Source organism: Magnolia sinica, chromosome 1 (genome assembly GCF_029962835.1).
Source record: "Magnolia sinica isolate HGM2019 chromosome 1, MsV1, whole genome shotgun sequence".
NCBI lineage: Eukaryota > Viridiplantae > Streptophyta > Magnoliopsida > Magnoliales > Magnoliaceae > Magnolia > Magnolia sinica.
This window is the reverse complement of record NC_080573.1, coordinates 107,737,360-107,751,336: the sequence shown is the minus strand read 5'-3', so window position 1 is coordinate 107,751,336 and position 13,977 is coordinate 107,737,360.

The following is a 13,977-nucleotide window of genomic DNA, read 5'->3' as shown; positions in this document are numbered from 1 at the left end:
CCTTCATTATAGCCATGTCAAGGGAAATTCCAGTAGAATTAATCATGGATCTGAAGAATGGACCATGCTTCTACATCATAGCGACTAGAGATCTCAAAAGAGACTCGATCCACATCTATAGGAGATCTAACCACTCAATTAGACGTATTATAAATATCCACCTCTAGTCGGTAAACATGGAAGTAAGTTTGGACGGTTCAAACGTTCCTAACCGTCGGATTGATATCGATCTAACAATTCTTAAACCTGAACCTCACCAGTGAGTCATATGGCCCCTAAATCACTATAGACTATCACTAAAAACGGAGCTTAAAATACCTTGGACCATTGATGTTTAGCTTTAGGTCGATCTGACTGTTAAAACTGTTAGAAAATGTTAATAAAAATCACAAAAGTAAGTAGTGTGGCCCACCTGAGCTTCTAACCCCCTTAATCTTTGGTCAAAGGTCGCAACAAGACTGGTAGAACCTGATTGATGGTGCAGATCTCATCAAGAAGTACTATAGGCCCCATAAATGTGGTGCACGTGCACTAAGGTCCCGTGCACTCGCTGTGCACCCGACCAGGGAGCCCGGTCGACAAGGGTTGACCCGATCCCTCCCCGAAAAAGAGAGCTTTCTCTCTCCTTTCTTTCGTATTCCCTCCAGCGAATGGACAAGGTCCATTGATTTAAATTTTGGCCCACCACACGTGATCACGTGACATATCCAAGCCGTCCATCGTATTGCACAGGTGGAGTTAACCAAAACCCTATCAAGGTATCGCGTGATGGCTAGACCACATGCCCCCAACCCGAGTAGAATTCAAACGGATGCCATTTATAGGCGTGATCTGTGACCCACCATCTGAGATCATATCAATCATCTGAACTGTTCATCGTGTATAGAACACGAATCCGTCCAATCCTACCCGGTTTCACCTATTGGATCGCACATCCGCGCACATAACATCGAGTACAAGGTCCGTTGATTTTCTGAAAATGGAAATATACTGTTTCCTTCCACTTTCCACGCTGGCGATCCACGTGAAGTTGAATCCACGCATCTCAGCCCTCCATTTGGAAGCATCCAAGCCCTACCTCTTTAGGGTTTCCCCAGCTATGGCTTAACTTTTCTCACCCGCCAGCGCTGGGAGTTGAAACCAAATCCACTAATTGAAAACATTAATAGGCATCCGTTCGGTGGGTCCCACAATGACCCTGGGACCTATCCACACCATCCAAGTGCCTCAGATCGAGGGATGGGCCACCCGATCAAAACCCGCCATGATTATGGCCATAATCTTCCTCGTTAAACCGAAAACACCCACCATCTGCAGTGGGCCCCATCTCTTGATCAGAGCCATTCACCTGATGGATCATGGTGTCAGAAATCCATCCGCGACATCAGATTTTAACCGTGCAACCAAAGTTTGGAGATACTACCCTGAATTCTTGTGCTTTTAAGCCGATAACTTGTAACTAATCGGCGATTAATGTTGCTTTCGAAACATCTAGAAAGTGATTAGCAGAGCCTTTAAAAAGATTGTTTTATGGCTACACTTCTCGAAAATGGGAAGCCTTAAAGATTGGAAAGGAGCGTCGTTCCTCCTTTCCGCATTAGTCGACTCAGTCTGAGTCTGAGCCGAGTTCCATGCCTCGAGTTCTCCTAGTAGAAAGAAATGAAGGAGAGAAGAAGCAGGAGAAGAAGAAAAGAAGGAGAAAATGGGATAGAGACGTGGAGGATGAGCCGTAGCTCACTGCAGTCGTGCCACACTGTGACTCGATCCGAGTCTGTCGAATTTGGGCCGAGTCCAGCGTCGGTTCCGATCTTCCTAATAGAGCAAGAAGAAAGAAGGAAGGCAGAAAAGAAGCTTTAAGAAGGAAGAAGAAGAGAGAGAGAGAATGCTGGAGAGAAAATGGGCAGCTGCTACTACCGACCTGCTGCCGCACCAGCTCGACTCGGGCTGAGAGTTTGGGCCAGTCATTGATGGAAGCAACAGAGGAAGAGGAGAAAATAAGGGAAGAAGAAGAAAAAGAAGGAGAAGAAAGGAAAGGAAGAAGAAAGGAGAGAAAGGAGGAGGGAAGGACAATTGTCCTTCATGGGATGCCGCACCGAGTCGCTGTCTGAGTCGACTCGACGAGTTGCAAGCCAGATGAAGGGCTGACTGTTTAGCTACCTCGCTAGATGCCTCTTGGAGAAAGGAAAGAGGAAGGAGGAAAAGGAAGAGAAAGGAAGAGAAAGGAAGGGAATGGAAAGAAAGAAGAAGTAAAGAAAAGGTGTAGGAGGATGAGAGTTGAGTTGAACTACTGAGTCAACTCAGTAATTTGCCAAGTTCCATTGAGTTCGAGGTGAGTCGAATTGCCGAGTCGAGCTACTGAGTCGATCCATCGAAGGTGAGCTAATCTTCACTACAATTGCATTTGAATTGGGTCTATTAGCCCTTAAACCTTCATTGATATATGAAGATTTTCATGTTTAGATATTTTTATGAAAATTTAAGTTTAACGATAGTGATCTTGGGAATTGTGGGAATTTAACTCAGTTCCCTTGAACAGGGTTGATTATTATTAAAATATTCAAATTCTCGTGTAGGTAACCTTATTCATACCCTAAGCGATTCGGGATTTGATTAAGTTGTAACAACTAGTAGAGGTGAGTTATCTCAAATTTGCCCATCTCGAGTTAGTCTTAACTAGTCTATACACACACACACACACACACACACACACACACACACACACACACACACACACACACACACCTTAAGTTAGAAACTTGAGATCTACACCATTAAACAATATTTTTATCTAACCCGATAAATGAAGTATCATACCAATCTAACCACACTATGTGTACTGATTTGTTAGTGAAGCTAATCTTAAAGATTACATATGAATATTTAACAACATTGGAAACCAAGTCAACCATTAAAAGGTGAGGATCACCCTTTAAACTTTTCTACATCTTGATAGTTAGCTTTATTTATCCATTTATGTTCATTTATCTCATTGATTACTTAATATGGTGAGTTGCTCTTATTGATCTTAGTCCTTTATAGATGATTGATAGATTGGATTTAAATTCAATTATTTGAATATGCGATTCAATTTAGATGCCTCTATTTTTGACTTAAAATGAACATTTTAGATATGCATGTGCGATATCGATATTACACGTAATTTAATTGGTCATATGTGCATACTTGTTGGATTGCTTGGAGGTCCTCAAACTAGTGGTCATTAAAGTCTAATAAATTAAATGGAGTTTTTGTTGTGGATTTACCATCTTAGGGACTAATTGTTGCCCATGTGGCTTTTGGGAAAATCCATTTTTATTACATCCTTGGGATGGATTGTTTGCCTATGCGGCTTAATGTAACATTCGCCCTATGTGGCTTTAATGATCCGTCTTCGTATAACCTTCTGATGGTAAGTTCCACTTGTAGAACTATAATTGGCCACTAGTTGGGTAGGTTACCTTTAAATATCTTATGTGTTAGTCTCATGAGCCAAGGATGGTGGAATGAGACACTATGCCTGAGTTGTCGGCCTATACTGGTTGACAAACCCCCCATAGAGACCTTTAAGCTTCCTTAAAATGATTGTTTGAAATTTGAATAATAATGGTTTGGCTAATCATGTATTTTCATGCATGTGAACTTTACCGGGCGGTCGATGTAAGACACGGGGGTTTTCTTGGATTACTATGGGCTGTACCGTAGAGTATTTTACCAAGTGATCCTAAATCATTATTTCGTGCATTCGTACCACTATGGGCATCCCTGTTGCATGGACTTTTCAGGGTGCCTAGTCCTCCTTAGGCGTACCTTTGAGTACTTTTTTAGGAGACTAGTCCACCTTGGGCGTCCTCATTGCATAGTTTTTTTCAGGTGGCTAGTTCTCCCTGGGTGACTTTTGCTAGCTGGATGTGCATCCCCAGGTCTGTGAACATATACATGCAATCATGCATTTAAACAAGATTCATCTTTGTGAAATTTATTTAATGAATGTGTATCTGATGAACCTTATCTAATCTCCATTATAATCAGTGTGTAATATTTATCATACACTGTCTCTGATAACTATGCTTAATTATCTTGGTGTTATGACAAATCTTGAGGGTTATACTTCACTGGGATAGCCATTGACGCTATCAAACCGTATTAGGTTGTAGGATACGTGGATGACGTATGGGTTGATTCCGGTGCGTCGCATGGAGAGATCGATAGTTATGCGGCTCTAATTTCTACTCTACTTTTATTATTTGACTGTTCAATCTTTAGTTATGAGACATTGGTTTGTATGAGTTTTGGGGTAAGCACTTGAAATATATGATTATGTATATTTGGACTCCCTCTTATACTTGATTTGCTCCTATACCGCTTGTTTATTAACTCTGATAATAAAAGAAAAAAAATGTACGTGATATTTGAGCCACCGTTAAAGGTTAACGCGCAGGTTTTTGGAAAACAAGCAATGTACTCGGGTTCCGGGAACCGGGGTGTTACAAGGCCCGACAATAGTTTCTTATCCAAATAAGGACTCTAGTGTATTCCATTTAAACATGACGGTTTTAGAATCATCCAAGGACCCTATAAATACCGCTACCCCAAATGAGAAGAGGTAAGCAAGAAAACCCACTGTCTACTCATTAATCTAACTTTATCTGTACGTGCTATAGTTTATATCCCTGTCTGTTGTCAAATTTGTGGTGCCAAAATCACTGTTATATATAACTTGCATAAGTGAAGCTCTCTCAAGGATCAACATTCATAAACAAGCTAAGCTCACAACAAGCTAAGCTCACAAGTACAAGGATCAATCTTGAATGCAAGAACTGCTCACAAGACAAGACTCAAGTTGCAAGACTTCAAGAAGAGTATAAGGCAGTTTGTAAAGAACTCAAGACACTTTCAAGATTGAGCTACATCAAGATTTCAACTACATAAAGACTTCAAGGCTCATACTTCAAGGTCACTAGTTCCTAATGTTTCAACGTCCTTACTTCAAGGTTGAGGTTTGACTGACCTTAGGTTGACCTTAGAAGTAGGTCACTTTGGATACATAAATCGAATGTTTATTTTACATAAGTTTGGTCTGTTCTTCGACTAGCCCTAGGCCTTCCTCGACTAGTCCTAGAGTTGCTTCGACCAGTCTAAGAAATTCCTCGATTAGTCGTGAGTTTGTTACAAAAATCGGATAAAATCTGTTAGGCTTCGAATAGTTCAGAATGCATTCGACCGATCGAAGAACATGTCGATCGCATCTTCGACCGAAAAGCTTCGACTCAAAATCCAGCGATGTTTTTCAGGTTCTTCGACGATCGAAGGAGACCTTCGACCCGATCGTAGAATGGTCAAAGCTTATTGTGCCTGATTTTTCAAATATTCATTATTGCTTCGACTAGTCGAAGAGCTCCCTAGACGATCTGCGCGATCTGCTCACCTATAAATAGTGCACGAATCTCAGAAGAAATCATCGAATTAATTAATCCGTTCAAGCCAATCTTCGTCGAACTTCTGAGAGATAATTCTGTGCTCCATCTAAGCTAAGTGTGCTTATTTAATATTCTCTTTCCTTAGCTTTATTTAATTGATTTTGTTTCTGCTATTCCAATGTAACTTGATAAGAGGAATTGTTATTCCCTTTCTTTGGAATCAAAATCAATTAAGGCAAGCCCTATTTGGTTTAATTTAAAATCTATTAGAATTAGAACCATTGTAATTGAGTATTGGACATTCAATCATCTACTCTGATTTGGTTCTACCGGGCTACTACAACGAAGGAGATAATCAGGTATTTTACATTTAATTGTAAATTCCTTTCTGTTCTGGTTTCTTTCAAGATTTGCCAGAAAAATCTTGTTGTATTGGTTATCTGAGGAGAGCCAGGAAAACTCAGAAGTGGAGTTTTTTTAATTGTGTAAGCCCACAGACAAAGACACAATTGTAAAGGTTTTGGGTGAACCTGGGAAAACCTATTTTGTTAGTGAACGCTAATATCCCCTGACTGAGGATATTAAGAGTGGAGTAGCATTCTGTGTGGCTGTTGTTTAACAGTTGGTGAACACACAGGCGAACCACTATAATCCCTTGTGTTGTGGTTGAATGATTTATTCTTCTGATCTTTAATTATTCTTTTGTGGGATGTATGTATGGTAGTGAATATTGTAATCATTTAATTCAAGCATTGTGAGAATTTTGTAATAGTTTAGAATTTATTTTCTGCTATTCCTTTATCAGCTTGATATTCAATTTCCTTTAAAAGTTGTTCCAGCAAGGTTGCCCTATCATTTTTATGGTGTATGGCTGTCCCTAGAACAATACATTTGTGATTACAATTTATTTCAATTCAGTTTGTATTTATTTCTGTATTCCTCTTTGGTTTGAGATTTGATATAAAGATCTTTCTAGAAATGAGGTTGTCCTACCATAAACTCTGGTTTTTGGTTAAAGGTTGTCCTTAGAACAACATTTGTATCAACCTCTCAAGATCTAAATTTTGAGGCTGTTTTACTTTCCTGCATTGTGATTTACTTTAGCTATCATATTCTTTTTAATTCCGCTGTTATAAGTTTTATTTGAGATTGTCCTATTCACCCCCCCTCTAGGACATATAGCTAGGCCTTTTCAAGTGGTATCAAAGCCTAATAGCTCTTTTTTATTCTTGAATTTAATTCCTGAGCTAACGATTTAAGCTATTTAAGATGTCACATTTTGATAGCCTTTCAGTCACTAGGCCTCCACCCTTTTTGGGCCAGTCATTGCTGGAAGGAATAGAGGAAGATGAGAAAATAAGGGAAGAAGAAGAAAATGAAGGAGAAGAAAGGAAATGAAGAAGAAAGGAGAGAAATGAGAAGGAGGGAAGGATGATTGTCCTTCATGGGGTGCCGCACCGAGTCGCTGTCTGAGTCGACACCATAAGTTGCGAGCCAGATGAAGGGCTGACTATTTAGCTACCTCGCTGGATGCCTCTTGGAGAAAGGAAAGAGGAAGGAGGAAAAGGAAGGGAAAGAAAGAGAAAGGAAGGGAAAGGAAAGAAAGAAGAAAGAAAGAAAAGGTAGGAGAATGAGAGCTGAGTCAAACTGCTGAGTCAACTCAGTAATTTGCCTAGTTCCATTGAGTTCGGGGTGAGTCGAATTGCCGAGTCAAGCTACTGAGTCGATCCATCGAAGGTGAGCTAATCTTCACTGCAATTGCATTTGAATTGGGTCTATTAGCCCTTAAACCTTCATTATATATGAAGATTTTCATGTTTAGGTATTTTTATGAAAATTTAAGTTTAATGATAGTGATCTTGGGAATTGTAGGAATTTAACTCAATTCCCTTGAACAGGGTTGATTACTACTAAAATATTGAGATTCTCGTGTAGGTTACCTTATTCAAAGCCAAAGTGATTCGGAATTTGATTAAGTCGGAACAACTAGTAGAGGTGAGTTATCTCATATTTGTGCATCTCGAATTAGTCTTAACTAGTCTATAGTTTACACACACACACACACACACACACACACACACACACACACACACACCCTAAGTTAGAAACTTGAGATCTACACCATTAAACAATATTTTTATCTAACCCGATAAATGAAGTATCGTACCAATCTTACCATAATATGTGTACTAATTTGTTAGTGAAGCTAATCTTAAAGATTACATACGAATATTTAACAACGTTGGAAACAAAGTCAACCATTGAAAGGTGAGGATCACCCTTTAAGCTTTTCTACATCTTGATAGTTAGCTTTATTTATACATTTATGTTCATTTATCTCATTGATTGCTTAATATGGCGAGTTGCTCTTATTGATCTGAGTCCTTTATAGATGATTGATGGATTGAATTTAAATTCAATTATTTGAATATGCGATTCAATTTAAATACCTTTACTCTGACTTAAAATGAACACTTTAGATATTCATGTGCAATATCGATATTACACGTAATTTAATTGGTCAATGTGCATACTTGTTAGATTGCTTGGAGGTCCTCGAACTAGTAGTCATTAAAGTCTAATAAATTAAATGGAGTTTTTGTTGTGGATTTACCATCTTAGGGACCAATTGTTGCCTATGTGGCTTTTGGGAAAATCCATTTTTATCACATCCTTGGGATGGATTGTTTACCTATGCGGCTTGATGTATTATTTGTCATATGTGGCTTTAATAAACCGTCTTCGTATAACCTTGCGATGCTAGGTTCCATTTGTAGAACTATAATTGGCCACTAGTTGGGTAGGTTACCTTTAAACATCCTATTTATAAGTCTCATGAGACAGGGATGGTAGAATGAGACATTATGCCTGAGCTGTCGGCCTATACTGGGTGACAAACCCCCCATAGAGACCTTTAAGCTTCCTTAAAATGATTGTTTGAAATTGGAATAATAATGGTTGGGCTAATCATGCATTTTCATGGCATGCGGACTTTACCGGGCGGTCGATGTAAGACACGGGGGTTTTCTTATATCACTATGGGCTGTACTGTAGAATATTTTACCAGGTGATCCTAAATCATTATTTCGTGCATTCGTGCCACTATGGGCATCCCTGTTGCATGGACTTTTCTAGGTGCCTAGTCCTCCTTGGGCGTACCTTTGAGTACTTTTCTAGGTGCCTAGTTCTGGGTGCCTAGTCCACCTTGGGCATCCTTGTTGCATAGTCTTTTCCAGGTGACTAGTTCTCCTTGGGCGACTTTTGCCAGCTGGATGTACATCCCCAGGTCTGTGAGCATATACATGCAATCATGCATTTAAACAAGATTTATCTCTCTGAAATTTATTTAATGAATGTGTATCTGATGAACCTTATCTGATCTCCATTATAATCAGTGTGTAATATTTGTTATACACTGTCTCTAATAACCATGCTTAATTATCTTGGTGATATGACAAATCTTGGGGGTTATACCTCACTAGGATAGTTATTGACGTTATCAAACCGTATTCAGGTTGCAGAATACGTGGGTGACGTATGGGTTGATTCCAGTGCGTCGCATGGAGAGATCAATAATTATGCGGCTCTAATTTCTAGTCTACTTTTATTATTTGACTGTTCAATCTTTAGTTATGAGACATTGGTTTGTATAAGGTTTTGGGTAACCACTTGAATTATTTGGTTATGTATATTTGGACTCCCTCTTATACTTGATTTGCTCTTATCTCGCTAGTTTATTAACTCTGACAATAAAAGAAAAAAAATGTACGTGATATTTGAGCCATCGTTAAAGGTTAACGCTCAGGTTTTTGGAAAACGAGCAGTGTACTCAGGTTCCGGGAACCGGGGTGTTACAAGGCCTGACAATAGTTTCCTGTCCAAATAAGGACTCCAGCGTATCCCATTTAAACATGACGGTTTCAGAATCATCCAAGGACCCTATAAATACCACTACCCCAAACGAGAAGAGGTAAGCAAGAAAACCCACTGTCTACTCATTAATCCAACTTTATCTGTACGTGCTATAGTTTATATCCCTGTCTGTTGTCAAATTTGTGGTGAAATCCACTGGCTGAAAAGATAGTTGATTTACTTAAGGAGCTCTTAAAATCTAACTCTATAGGTCATTCCTACAAATATACACAAAAGAAGACCAAATATGTTCCTAAACCCAAAACAGTTATGAAATGGGTTCCTAAAGTTACCTGCTTGGTTGCTCACACTGCTTTTAAAGCAACAAGTCATTCAAAGTGGTACCTAGACAGTGGATGCTCCAGGCATATGACAGGTGACAGAGCTTTATTCACGGATCTGAAAGATATGACTGATGGTTCAGTCACATTTGGTGATGGTAGCAACTGCAAGATTATAGGCCAAGGTACGGTTCAACTTTTTAATCTTCTTGTGTTTAAAAATGTTTTATATGTTGAAGGCTTAAAACATAACTTGCTTAGTATATCTCAAATATGTGATAATAACCATAATGTTCAGTTTTCTAATCAAAGCTGTGAGATACTAAACAATAAGGGTTCTGTAATATTAACTGGACGTAGAACGTCTGAAAATTGCTATATTATTAGCGAATCCAGCTCATCTAATCAAACATGTTACATGGTCCATACAGACGAGACTGATTTATGGCACAAACGTCTTGGACATGTACATTATCGAAATTTATATAGATTGAGCAAACGAGAACTTATAAGAGGTTTACCCAAACTTCAGAAATTAGATAAAATATGTGGTGAGTGCCAGATAGGCAAACAAACAAAGAACTCACACAAAAAAGTGAATTCAAATACCACATCAAGACCACTCGAACTTCTCCACATGGATCTAATAGGACCTACCAGAACAAAAAGTCGTGGTGGGAAAAAGTATATCCTGGTAATAGTTGATGACTTTACCAGATTCACTTGGGTAGTCTTCTTAAGGGATAAATCTGAAACCTTTGAAGAAGTAAGAAAAGTTTTCAAAAGGATTCAAACTGAAAAATCTTCTCAAATCAGTAAAATTCGTAGTGATCATGGATCTGAATTTGAGAATAGAAATTTTGAGAAGTTCTATACCGACCAAGGAATATTACATGAATTCTCTGTTCCCAAAACTCTACAACAAAATGAAATTGTAGAAAGAAAGAATAGGGTGCTTCAAGAAATGGCTAATGTCATGTTGAATAGCATGAAGCTCTCTAAAAATCTTTGGGCTGAAGCAGTCAACACAGCTTACTTTATTATTAATCGAGTCTACACTAGCAAAGATAATAATAAAACGGCTTACGAATTGTGGTTTAATAAAATGCCCACTGTTAAATACTTTCGAGTTTTTGGCAGCAAGTGCTATATTTTACATGATCGTGAAAATTTGAGAAAATTCGATACAAAAAGTGATGAAAGTATTTTTCTAGGATATTCCTTAAACAGTCGAGCTTATAGGGTTCTGAACAAAAGGACTGGTGTGATTCAAGAATCCATTAATGTTGTCATTGATGATCACTTAAACACGCCAATTTCTAATTCAGATAATGATGAAGTACTAATCATTGATAAACCCGATACTTCATCGAATCAGACTGATTCTGAGTTGAGGACTGTTAAAGATCATCCAACCACACAAATTCTTGAAAACCCTTTCACCGATGTTCGCACCCATAGACAACTTGAGGATATACGTAATTATGTATGTTTTACATCCCAAATAGAACCATCTAACGTAAAAGAAGCTCTTGCTGATGAGAACTGGATTGTTGCGATGCAAGAAGAACTCAACCAATTCGTAAGAAATGATGTTTGGTATCTCGTACCAAGACCTAAAGATAAACACATCATTGGAACAAAATGGATTTTTAAAAATAAGTCTGATGAGTGTGGAAATATAATTAGAAACAAGGCTAGACTAGTGGTACAAGGTTATACTCAAATTGAAGGGATTGATTTTGATGAAACTTTTGCACTAGTAGCACGTCTTGAATCTATCAGACTATTTATATCCATTGCATGTTTTAGAAAGATAAAGATCTATCAGATGGATGTGAAAAGTGCTTTTCTAAATGGCGATTTACATGAAGAAGTCTATATTGAACAGCCAATGGGTTTTGAAGATTCCAAAAATACTGATTATGTGTATCGGCTTAAAAAGGCACTTTATGGATTAAAACAAGCACCTAGGGCATGGTATGAGAAACTAACGAAATTTCTTTTAAGTCATAATTTTCAAATGGGATCTATTGATAAAACTCTGTTTGTTAAAAAACATAATGATCATATCTTAATGGTGCAGATTTATGTTGATGATATCATTTATGGATAAACTTGTACTGACTTGACTACTGAGTTTGCAGATTTGATGAAATCACAGAAATGAGCATGGTTGAGGAATTGACTTATTTTCTTAGATTGCAAGTAAAGCAACAACCTGAAGGAATATTCATTTCTCAATCTAAGTATGCTTTGAATCTAATCAAGAGATTTGGATTTGAGAATGGCAAGAATTTCGATACTCCTATGAGTACTACCCTGAAACTCTCAAAAGACTCTAATGGTAAAAATGTTGACTCAAAACTTTATCAGAGTATGATTGGTAGTTTGTTATATTTAAGTACGAAGACCCGATATTTCTCTAAGTGTTGGTATTTGCGCAAGATATCAATCGATCCAAAAGAATCTCACTTGATTCTTTGTCAAGCGAATTATTAGATATGTCGCAAATACTTTAATCTCGGTCTCGGTATCCTCATGAGACCAATGTCCAATTAGCTGGGTACTCGACTGGGCCGGTAATCTAGATGATAGAAAATCAACCGGTGGTGGTTATTTTTACATTGGAAATTGTCTAGTTTCTGGTTTAGTAAGAAACAAAATTCTATATCACTTTCAACAACTGGAGTTTATAGCTGGTAATGCATGTACACAGCTTGTTTGGATGCAACGAATGCTAAGTGATTATGAAATTAAACAGGATTCTATGTTATTACATTGTGATAATTCCAATGCGATAAATATTTCAAAAAATCCTATTCAGCATTCTCGTACTAAGCACATTAACATTAGATTTCATTATATAAGGGAATTAGTAGAAGAAAAAGTTATATCTCTAGAATATATTCCTACCGAAGATCAACGAGCTGACATTTTCACAAAACCTCTCGATAAAAGCAGGTTCAAAAAGATGAAATTTGATCTTGGCATGTGCATTTTAAAATGCTTATTTATGCCTACTTGTATTATAATGTATATATTTGCTAGATTGAATTCCAATTTTTGTATAATTTACAAGAAATATGAATTTTTTTGTCATTCTTCGACCTGTCGTGAGTATACTTGACCAATCGACCTTCGACCGGTCGTAGATATCCACGATCAGTCGTAGAACTCGGGAATCTCTTAAAATTTGGGGATTTTTATTTTCTTCCTCATTTCGTTTTTCTTCTCTAAGGAGCCGTGCTTCGACTTGTCAAACCCATCTTTTATGTTCTTCAAGGTTAGTGTTCCAAATCACGTTTTTCTTGCAGATTTGTGTCTAGATTGTTTACTTTTCTAGCTTGAAGCTTTCTATTTTAGATTTCGTTGAGATTTGGAGTTTGGATTTTGAAAAATCTGTTTTGAGTAAACCCACTTCTCAATCCTTTGCAACTTCTTATTTCCTTGATATCCTTGTTGCAAATGGCTTCTAGAGGTAGAAAAACTACTTCCTGTGGTCCTTCTTCTTCCTCCAGACCGTCCATTATCTCTAAGCGTCATCTTCTTGTTCCCAATGATGATCCATCATATGTTAGGGACATTAGATTACGTAATGTTATTGTTGAACATCCTGTTGATGTTAATCATATTGCACCTTTTGACATCCTTCCTATGCTTGAAGCTGTAGGTTGGGTTAACTTATTACATTGGGGTGGGCCTGCATACCGGTCCATTGCCCAATCCATGTTTACATGTATTAGTACTTTCTCACATGATAATTTAACTTTTAAAATATCTACTAGAGAAAGGCCTTTTGACATTGATCGTCATTTAATTTCAGCCCTTATGGACATTCCTGTGAATGATGAGGGTATTCCTATCCATAACTTAACTGATAAACCCTCAATGTCTGACAAACGCATGCTCACTAGAGATTTGTGCAACATGAATGTTCAATGGACACAAAAAGGGAATGCGCTTCCCGTAAGGTATTTGTTACCCAAATACAGAATTCTCCACAAAATCTTTGTGTCTAATCTGTATCCTCGTTCGGGTAATAAAACTGACTTGACTTCGTTTATGGTTTGTGTTATCCATGCTATTTCTAATGGTACTCAGATTTGTTTACCATCCTTAATCTGTCATTTTATTCTTCAGTTTAGACTCCATCCTTGTTATAGTGACATTCCTTTTGCCTATTTAATGACTATATTGGCTACACATATGTTAGTCGATATGCCGATTGATGAGGCACCTATCCATCATCTGATCTTCAACAATACTAATTTCAATAAAATGAAGTTGGATCTACTTCCTGAACAAGGTGGTGGTGGTCATGAAGAAGCTGGTGATGACATTAATATGGATGACATTTTTTAGGA